The sequence below is a fragment of the Tyto alba genome, unplaced genomic scaffold (genome assembly GCF_018691265.1).
Source record: "Tyto alba isolate M040663 unplaced genomic scaffold, T.alba_DEE_v4.0 Super-Scaffold_2, whole genome shotgun sequence".
NCBI lineage: Eukaryota > Metazoa > Chordata > Aves > Strigiformes > Tytonidae > Tyto > Tyto alba.
In genome coordinates this window covers 37,823,756-37,834,545 of record NW_024881282.1, presented here as the reverse complement: position 1 = coordinate 37,834,545, position 10,790 = coordinate 37,823,756, and the positions used below count along the sequence as shown (strand labels likewise).

The 10,790-nt window shown below is 40.2% G+C and overlaps 1 protein-coding gene across 7 annotated transcripts in view; it reads left to right on the top strand.

The window, feature by feature from the left end:
- Positions 1 to 2,007: 2,007 nt before the first annotated feature.
- Positions 2,008 to 10,790, top strand: part of ANO4 (anoctamin 4) — a 201,641-nt gene continuing 192,858 nt past the window's right edge. For all 7 annotated transcript variants that reach the window (XM_033010211.2, XM_033010210.2, XM_033010209.2 and 4 more), the window contains exon 1: positions 2,008 to 2,303. The gene's annotated coding sequence lies outside the window, so the exon portion shown is untranslated. The remainder of the gene's footprint in view (positions 2,304 to 10,790) is intronic.

Below are 10,790 nucleotides of genomic sequence, written 5' to 3'. Positions count from 1 at the left end.
CTGTACTCAGTTTCCTAAAACAGAAACTGCCTACTTCATCAGGCATGTGGTGTGTTAAATAGTAATCTTTCTGCTAGCACTGCAATATGTTTTGAAAGCTTGCTGCAGAGTTTAAATGTATTTTCTTCTTCTGCTTCCTCCTTTTCTTGTATTCACTCCTATATTGACTATATTTTAAATTTTGGTTACCTATACGTATATGTACTGTCATCTGTACATATCCTTTGTGCATTATTTGTATATGGTGATTGCTCTCCTTTCTTATTTATTCTTTTGTTCTGTCCTTCACCTACCTGTTACCTTGTGGTTTTTGAATGAATGGTGTTTATGCAAAGGGAGGAATAAATATCATACATGTTCTGTTGATACCATGAAACAAGCCTATTAAAACCTAAATGAAATGCAGAAAAGTAATGGACCTTCTTCCAATGTCCTGTCATCTGAGGGGAGAAACAATCTTTTTTTTTCTTTAATTTTTTTTAAAAGATAATTTTGGTTACAACCAACATGGTATACCAGCATGGTGTTAGGTGAAAATCACTGCTGCCTGCTAGTGGAACTACATACTCTTGCACTATATTCACACTGTCAAACATTTCAGAACACATTAGTTGTATTAGATTACACTTTGAATTGTTAGTCTGCACTTCAGGCCATAGAACCTCTAATTTTTTTTTGTTTGTTTATTTTTTTAACAGCCCCTCGTTAGCTTATGTTGTTACCTGGTATGTTCTATAGATACCTGATACTGACCAAATAATATGGGTACCTCTGCTGGGAATGCTTTGAGGTTTGTTTTCCTCACATTCCCCCCTTCTTATGCTGCCTAGCCTTTTCATCTTCTGAAATGTGAATATCAGATGGATGATATTCATGTTTACTTTGTGATATGGCAGAAATCCAGGACCGACTGTTTTAAAAATGTTTTGAAAAAGTAAGCATTTAACTTTGTCTACTGGAAGAGTGTTTGCTTTAAATAAATGCAAATTTGCATGCTGTATTTAGGTTTGCTCCAATGTACGCTGCATTGTGCAGTAGGATCAGAAGAATTTATCTCTCCATAGTCAAATGTAGGCATTTGTATTTTAGAATTGGGAGCACCCCCTGAAAGTTACAGTGTTTGGCAGCTTTAATGTTGACTGCATCACATTTCTGTGCAGTTTGGTTCAATGGGTTAAATACCATAGAAAGGTTTGTTTCCAGGTCCTGCATATCCTTATTCTGAATTAAGGGTGTCTGTCTTTTTTTTTTTGAGGTCTGTCTTTTTTTTTTTTTTTTTTTTTTCTTTTTTTGATGTCCAATGGTATGATATATAGTAGCACAAACATTTAATCCAGTTGTCGTCTTGGTGCGTAGGGGGAAAGGGACTTTTGTTGCCTATTTTCTGGGGATCTGGTACCATCAGGAGTCTATGATGTCATGTCAAAACCAGCGCTAGCTCTAACAAGGCAGTTCACAGTAGTGGGGCTGTGCTGTAAAATCTCTTACAGATTTCCTTCTCCTCCAAAAAGAAACCTTTGGAGAGAAAACAATGGTTAATGTGTATTTTATATGGGGAAGCTACTGGATAATAAATTGCAAGTTAAATGATGCTGATATTTAAATCTCCAAACTTTTCTTGCTTTTGTACTATTGCACAGATGTAGAAAGAGCCTGTCAGAACAGCAACCCAGAAAAGCTTGTAGCTTTCAAAGCGCTGCTCCTCGGAGGAGAAGATGCAGGGCACGATGACGGCTTGTTGGCGGGTGGGCACAGAAAACCTTGCTGGGGTTAGGAAGCACGTTAGCCCGGCAGTGGTCCTGTGCAAGCCGGGGACGTGCTGGCGCGCCAGGCTGCCCTGCCTTGGACAGCTGTCACACTGGCACCACTCAGTTCCTCTGATTGGGTACTCTCAGTGACTGATTAAAAATGCTGATGCTGTTTCTGCGCTCCTTTCCACTTGGAGGAGAAATCTCTTTTCTCCACCCCCAAGCCCACCTCTAGGATGTAAGTAATGGTGAGAAGATGAAGATGAAAACAGTGCAGTCTGAGTGACTGGAGATACAGCAGTCTGTTTTAGCTGCAGTGTTATGTAGGACTGTCTTCAGACTTCTTACCTTTGGTTTTTCAGCACAAACTGCTTGCAGGTTTTGGAAGGCTGTGAAAGGACTTACCATTTGTGTATTAGTGTTTTCTGTGTATCATCATATTACCTTGCTTTTCCCTGGACAGCTGTGTTCAGAGCTTCATGTGGAAATCTTTCTGTTGAAGAGAGATAAAAAGGATCCTTAATCTGATTCTGTTTGGATCTTTCTATTTTTATGGTAAGTGCCAGCATGTATTGGCTGAGCATAGCTTCTTTGCTGCAGTGCTCGTGCTCTCTCCCTCTCTCTCCCTCCCCCTTCCCCCATCTGTTTTTCTCTCCCAATATTCTTAGATAAGCCTCGTGACCTTCACTCAATATCTAGTAATCATTTTTAGCATCTTCATAGCAGATGTCGGCTAACTAAAATACAAGTTTTATTTTGCTCTATCCCCTCTCGGACGAGAGCTCTGAAGTAGTGATTGCAATCTGAGTACTGCCTCTTTGTCCTTGAAACGGGAGGCTTGATCATTGCTCGCGATTGCCCGTGGCAGCAGTGGAATAAGGTTCCAGGGAACTGGAATTACAGATTTGGTAAAGGTGGCTCATTTCTGTAGGTCTGTAACGCTGTGCTGGAAGGGCACAGAAAGCCCAGCTTGACTCGCCATCTAGAAAACTCTGAAGCCCCTCAGTGTTAAAGTGTTGGGGCATACATGTGTCTTGAGCTGGTATATGCTGTTACTAGCATAGGAAGGACGGGCTCTTTCAGCATTTTCAATACAAGCCTATGTCATCAGGTGTTTGTAAATTGGACCTTTTGCTCTTACGAGTGCAGACTGTCTGGGACAAGAAGTTACTGAATAGGCAACCTAATAACCCTCCTCCCTCTCTGGTCTATACAATTGCAAATCCGTAGTCTTTTGAAGTGCCTTTACAACTATGCAGTAGAAGTGCATTTAAATGTTTGACAATCTGTGCTTGCTTAATTCATGCTCTAAGCTATTTTAACAGCTCTGATTTTGTAAATGCGAAATGTTGTCATTTAGTCCACAGTAAACTGTGCCCTTAGACATAATTTTTTTTTCCTAGTTTGTTGCATGAATTGTAAACTAAATGCAAATATGTGATTTCTGATAGATATATTCCTTTGATTTTGATATGTCAGAACTACAAAAATACTTCTTTTAATTTAAATTTGTTTCATTTGTGAATCCATTATGTAGATTGACTATGCATAGCCCTTACACACTGAAGGAATAATAAAGACTTTACTAAATCTTCAAAGGTCTGCTGAAGGCATAGATATAACACTGGCTCAAACTCATCACCGGCTGGTCTGCCTTCAAAGCAAGGCAAAGAGGTGATGTGTTCTTATACCTTTGTTTTACTGGGGCAGGATAAGAATAAAGCTTTTATTTTGTCTCTGCATTGCCTTTTCTGGGTTTGAGCAAGAGATATGCTGATGTCTCTAAATTGTTTTCTTTGTTTAATGTGTCTTACATTGTGGCTTAATAAAATAATTTTGTTTCTGATTTATCCTGTAATTCAGAGGGTTTTGCTTCACGTGAGCTGCTTAGTTCAACAGAGTTTGTATACCTCAACACTTCCAAACAAGTAAAAACTTTAAAACACTGCTCTTATTTTAAATACCCTTCATTTCTCTTCTGTACTTGGGGGTACTGTCTGGTTGTATTGATAACGTGTATGTGTGTTGGGGGGGCGGAAGCCCAGGTTAGGCAATTGCAAGAGGTACTGGGGGGAGGAGGAGGCTTATACAGATCTGCAGGTAGAGGATTTCATGGTGCAGTGAGGTACCTGCTGCATTGCCTTTGCACAAAAGCAGTAGTGGCCAGCACGTAGCCCAGATGTCAGTGGTCCAAGTCCTCTCCCCCATCAGACCATGTGTTTTGGCACCATGTTGCACCCCCTGGTGCAGCTGGTCCCAAGCCCTGTTTCCCATCTCTCTGACGCGGTGAGGACACGCTGCAAGCCGGCCTCGCACCAACTCTCTGGTAGGGAGTCGGTCTGTCTTGGCACCTCGGGATAGCTCAATGCACTGTTTAAAAACATTTACTTCTAGAGCCAGTCCTCCCCACTGGCTATTACAAAAAGGCTTTGGCACTATATAGGGTCTGTGTGTTACTTTTTTTTTTTTTTTTTTTTTTCCTAAACCAGTAAAGAAAGTGCCCTGAGTTTGCTCTCTTCCAGTTTCAGTAAGTGCTGACACAATGACAGCAGAAAAGAAACTTTTTGCTGTGAAAGGAGACCAGCAGGGGTCTTGTTAACACACATAGGGAAGCAGTCCTACGTGCCTGCAGGTTGTGACATTGCCTTGGGGAGACCAGGTTTAGGCTTTTCTTGGTTAAATGGAACAAGTAATTGTGTGTGTGCATCTGCATGTGGATCTGTTTACTGGACCATTTTGTTCCATTTAAGGTTACTGTAAACTTAAAAACCAAGAGGGTTTGCAAAATACATTCACAACCTAAATAATTCTGAAGACCACACAGTTAAGTATGGTACAGCATGTTTTCAGTTAATTATTATTTTAAAAAATCTCATGCCTTAAAATAATCTATATTCTTGTCTCACATTTAATCAAAAGGACTGTTTTCACTCAAAAAATTACTTATGTCTAAGTAAAACTATCTTGTAAAAGCTAATTTTTAACCTAAGTGCATAATCATACCTGTCTTTTTCAATAAAAGTTTAAAAGCCAAACTGCATAATGTAATATACTTTCTGAATAGCCTTGAGGAAAAGGAAGGGAGGAAAAACAATAATCCTGAAATATTTTCTCCAGTTTAAACCACATGAGCTTGAAATAAGATGTTTGCATTTGGAACCTGATGTCTACGTACTGCAGCTGAGAAGTTTATGCACCTAAAATCCTTGTCAGCACATCTTGTTGCAGGCCAAGGGCTTAAAAAATAAAGATGCAATACTGTATAAAAGCCTTGGGAGGTAGAGAGAAGAATGAAATCCCCCAAATTACATGAAATTCAAGTAGGTAGATGTGCTTTTAATTTCTTAGGAATCCTGTGAATGCTCTGATAGGGGAATGCATGCATAGTACTTCCTTGTTTCACAGCATGGTGTCATGTTAATTCCTTTGCAGGGTGGTTGAAGACTGCATAGAAAACAACTGCAGGGGAAAAAAAAAAAAAAAAAAAAGCAGCTCTGTTCCTTAGCCAGCCAAAATCACACAACGGTCTGATGAAGTCACTGCATTATTTTTTTGCCTGTGTATGTTCAGTATTCATTTTTCACTTGACTTGTTCGTAGAAACAAGTTCTTTAAAGCTTTATACTCCACAAATATTCAACCATATACATTTATGTTGCAAATATAAATGGTTATGGTTTTACAGAAAGCTCACTCATTTTTGTATACTGCTTCAGTAGTTTTATTCTTTTTATCTGCTCATATCCTTTCCAACAAAACCTGTACAGGCAACAATTGATTATCACTGTCTGGAGAATCCAGGTGGTAGATGAGCCATGCCCCAACTTCCCACTCTGCCCCAGACTGGAAAGTGATACTGGGATACTTGAGATGCAGAGCTGAAGTCATCGGTACCAGATGGTGCTCTGGCTAGTGATTTTTTCAAAGATCTTTCTGAAAACTATTTACAAATGTTTTGAAAGGTAATGTACTACCTCATATTTTTACAAAGCTTATGTAATTGTAAGCTACAGTACACATGTTATATGTATATATTACATGTTATATTAATTTGGTTTTACCTGACTGTTTCCTCATACACGCTGACTTAAGCATGAGCACACATGGATAATTGAAAGTTGACTGCAATTTCTAGGCTTTCTCTGTTATTCACAGAGCTAACGGTTATGGTTTTCATGGACACATACTCTCGTTTAGTCTTCAGATACTGTCCAAGATGATTTCAAGGACTTTATAGCTCTAATGCTGCACATATTACAAATCTGTCTGTATATGTCTGGAGACCTGTCTTCAGTCCAGTTGCTACTTTTGCAGTTCATGGATGCCTGGAAGTCCTGTGTGTGACCACTGTGCTGCATAACCTACCAGAAGAAGTTTGGTGATTTTGGGATGTGCATGTGCTACATGCTTACTCTGTATCTATGGAGAAGGTATAGCTTTCAGGCTTTGTTAAATGTGTCTTGTATGCTTTATGCATATCCTGCCCTCTCAGTAAGTGTTTGCACTCTATGTCTGTCATATCTCCGGGGGTGTGTGTTTGTGTGTCATATTTTCTGCATTTGTGCAACTGCATAGCACTTGTGTAGGTCTGTCTGATTTTTCATGGAAACTGTGGCCTTTCAGTTCATGTCATGCAGATTTACTCACATAATAATTTCTGCATAGGAAATACTGAATAATAAGGTGAGAGATCTGTACGTTAAAGAACTTTCTCCTGCATTGCGTTTAACCACAATTATGTTGTTCCAGATTCAATGTAGCAATAATTAAGCAGCATTAGGCCTGCTTTCTTTGGGAAATATCAAGGGGCTGAAACATTCCCAGGGGACTACTCTGTCTCATAGGCTTCTTTAGCATCTGAACATAAAATATAATGAAAAATTTTAAAGGTAAAGTGTTTATTTTCAAGTGATTGTGGAAACTTTCATAGCCTTTTTTAGTGGAAGATGTGGAGAGGTCAAAACTCTATTCTAAATTGACTCAATCAACTTTGAGTGGTCCCAATCTGGTAATCTGAGATTACTAGAATTGAGAACATTACATTGTTCTGTTTGCAGTAAACAGTGAAATGATAATCTGGCTAAAAGTTACGGGCTAGTTCCTCAGCATCCCAGTAGAAGGTAGGGATTTTGGTACTGAAGCAGGTAATGCAAATGCTCAGTCTCTATGAACAACACCTCTGCACAGGATGAATATCACTGAAGCTGCAATGAAATCCCCAAATAGAGGGAGCTAATGGCACACAGCTTTCTGCACATGAATGAATTTTATTCTAGGAGAGCACAAGTCAGAAAAATATTTTCAGGAAAGCCTCATGTTTTGAAGAGCTGTATGTAGACACTTATAATGCTGCAAGACCCATCTCTCAAAATAGCTTCCCTTTGACACCTCAGGAAAAGCTACAGCAAGCACACCTCCAAATGTGCTTCCAAATCCAGCCCTGAGAGAATACTGGTCCCCACCAGATGGTGAAGTTCGAACATGAGTTCAGAGATTTCCAGACTCGGCATTTACAATCTTACTGTCCAAAGACGGGCTTGCTGTCCAAGAATAGTGCATGACTGGGTCCCTGAAAAGCCAATACTACCTTTAGATAAATACTTTTAGAAAGATAAACTCAATGAATTATTCTGAATGCACTCTCTGGAATCACTTTCATATTGGTGTTAGCTCCTCGTAGTGGTTGTTCCAGGTCAAATCTGAGCTATCAGGATATCCACAGAAGATTAGAGCCACCAGCACATCTGGGCACCAGTTTGGCACCATAAAAACAACAATTTCAAACGTCAATATTAAGATTATACCAACCAGGATTAGACCCATGTCATGCTGGCTGTATATGTGCTCTAAGATCCCAAGATTATGAAGGTGTTGGCAATGATTGTAGAAGGTGGTCTCATCATGCTCTCTGCAGAGGTAGAGTAGCAGAAGTTAACACTTGTAGAGTGTGGTTTGAAACACGTCTGAGATAGATGTCCCAAATCTCTTTTAGGAACTTATTGCTGTTTGATATGAATCTAGGAAGAATAGGCTTCTGTATAATTTCAGTTATCTCTAGGGTTTCTATTACTACTGCTGGGACACGATTGAAATAGATGCCTGTTTAGGACAGCTTTTTTAACTTCATCCATTTGCTCTTGTTTGTAGCCCCCTGCAGTATTGATATTAATTCCTTATTTTATATGGTGCTTAGAGCCTTCAAATACAGAAGAATGATTGTGCCTCCCTTTGTTTTTGGAAGAGGAAGTTAATTAACAAAATCACTTGAAGAGCAAGACTGAATCTCTTCTGAGCCAGTTTGCTGTAGGGAAAAACTAGCCTGGTGATTAGCTGTTTTGGATCACCAAGAGATATATTCCATTTCAAACAATTTTATTTGGCAAAACTGTTTTCATTAAAATTAAGCATAATACTTTACACATTCTGTATTAGACTCTTGGAGACTTTTTGTAAATGGGCTTTGTACTTCTCGGAGAACAATTTCATATAAAATGCCAGCTGAAACACACAGCTGTGTGAAGTCCATTATAACGTCTCCATATATCCCAGCAGACATGTAACCTTTCTCCAGGTTGTTTGTCTATCCCCCAGGTTCATTTCTTCTTTGTTCTTTTCTTATTTGTGCTTTGTGTCACAGTCTCTCTCACTGTTTTCCCCTGACACATGCATTTTTACCTTTTCTCATATAGATTTGCCTTCATGTTTTTCTTAATTTTGGTTTCCTTTTGTTGGTTATTCTTTGTTTTTCATAGAGATGATATCTGTGTTGTGTTGGTTGTTTTTTTTTTGTTTGTTTGTTTTGTTCCATTTTTCTTTTTTTTTTTTTTTCCATCCTGATTGTCCTCTTACTGTTTGTTTCTGTTGTTTTGTTTTTTTTTTTTTTTTTTTTACCATACTAGTTGCCACCCTATACTCTGTTAATTCTAGACAAAGCCCTGCTCTGATTCAGTGCCTGGGGAACAGCAAATATTGTGTTTTCTAAATGAAGAGTTTGGATTGCCGTCCCAATATATTGTGAAGCTTGTGTAGAAAAGTCAAGAACAGGAGGCAATGATAAGCAGGTTCAGCAGGACAAAAGGGCTGGAACCTAAGAACCAAATAAAACGTTACCCTCGTTATCATGAATACACTTTTTACAAATCTGCTAGGAAAATAGTATATTCTGTAGTTGTGGAATCTGAGGTCAAAGAACCACAACGAAAAAGAATGAGGTAGGTGACCGTTATTTCAAGATCTCTGCAGTTTCATGTAGGCAACACTGGTTTGGTTTATGTTTATTGTTCTTGAGATTATTGCCATAAAAATTTTTTATTTTAGATGAGAAGGGGAAAATGAATTAAGTTGAAGGCTGCTCTGCCCTCAGGAGAACGAAGACAATACCTCTTCTAATTTCTTATTGTCCTTTGTTCCCATAGAAACACCTGCAGTATTTGATTTTCTAAACTATGTCATTTAGATAATAAACTTTTCCAGAAACAGATGGGGGGAAATTCCTGATCCTATTTAATTTAAATCTAGGGTAGTCAATTTTCTACCCATAGACTTATTTTTGTTTTGAGTGATACTGAATGTTGATAGCACTCAGCATGTGCGTTTCCCACTGACTGGAAAAGGAGGAACATAACCCCCATTTTTAAAAGGGAAATAAGGAAGACCTGGGGAACTACAGGCCAGTCAGTCAGATGCTCCTGGAAACTGTGCTAAAGCACATGGAAAATAAGGAGCTGATTGGTGACAGCCAATGTGGCTTCACTGAGGGCAAATTGTGCCTGACAAATCTGGTGGCATTCTACAATGGGGTAACAGTGTTGGTAGATGAGTGAAGAGCAACTAATGTCGTCTACCTGGACTTGTGCAAAGCATTTGACACTGTCCCACATGACATCCTTGTCTCTAAATTGGAGAGACATGGATTTGATGGATGGACCACTTGGTGTATAAGGAATTGGCTGGATGGTCATACTCAAAGAGTTGTGGTCAGTGGCTTGATATCCAAGTGGAAAACAGTGACGAGTGGTGTTCTTCAGGGATCAGTATCAGGACCAGTGTTATTTAACATTTTTGTTGTTGACATGGACAGTGGGATTGAGTGCACCCTCATCAAGTTTTCTGGTGGCACCAAGCTGTGTGGTGCGGTTGACATGCTGAGGGAAGGGATGCCATCCAGAGGGACCTTGACAAGCTTGAGAGGTGGGCCCTCATGAAGTTCAACAAGGCCACCTGCAGGGTCCTGCACATGGGTCAGGACAATCCCAAGCATGAATACAGCTTGGGCAAAGGGTGAATTGGGAGCAGCCCTACAGAGCATAACTTGGGGGTGTTGGTTGATGAGAAGCTCAGCATGACCCGGCCATGTGCACTTGCAGCCCAGAAATCCAACTGTGTTCTGGGCTGCATCAAAAAAAACATGACCAGCAGGTCAACAGAGGTGATTCTCCCCCTCTACTCTGCTCTTGTGAGACCCCACCTGCAGTGCTGTGTTCAGCTCTGAGGCCCCCAACATAAGAAGGACATGGACCTACTCAAGCAGGTCCACAGAAGGGCCAGGAAGATGATCAGAGGGCTGAATCACCTCTCTGATGAAGACAGACTGAGATAGTTAGGGATGTTCAGCCTGGAGAAGAGAAGGCTCTGGGGGGAGACCTTATAGTGGCCTTCCAGTAACTAAAGGAGGCCTACAAGAAAGCCAGAAAGGGACATTTTACAACGGCATGTAATGATAGGACAAGGGGTAATGTTCAAGATACTTGGTGCTGTTATGAGTTCCATAACTGCTTTTTCCTTCTTAGAATTTAATGTTACAGGGTCAAAATAAGCATGGCCAGCAGGTTGAGGGAGATGATTCTCCCCCTCTGCTTCACTTTGGTGACACCCCACTTGCAGTACTGTGTTCAGCTCTGAGGACCCCAATGTAAGAAGGATGTGGACCTGCTTGAGTGGGTCCAGAGGAGGCCATGAAGATGATCAGGGGACTGGAGAACCTCCCCTGTGAGGACAGGCTGAGAGAGTTGGCAGTGTTCAGCCTGGAGAAGAGAAGGCTCTG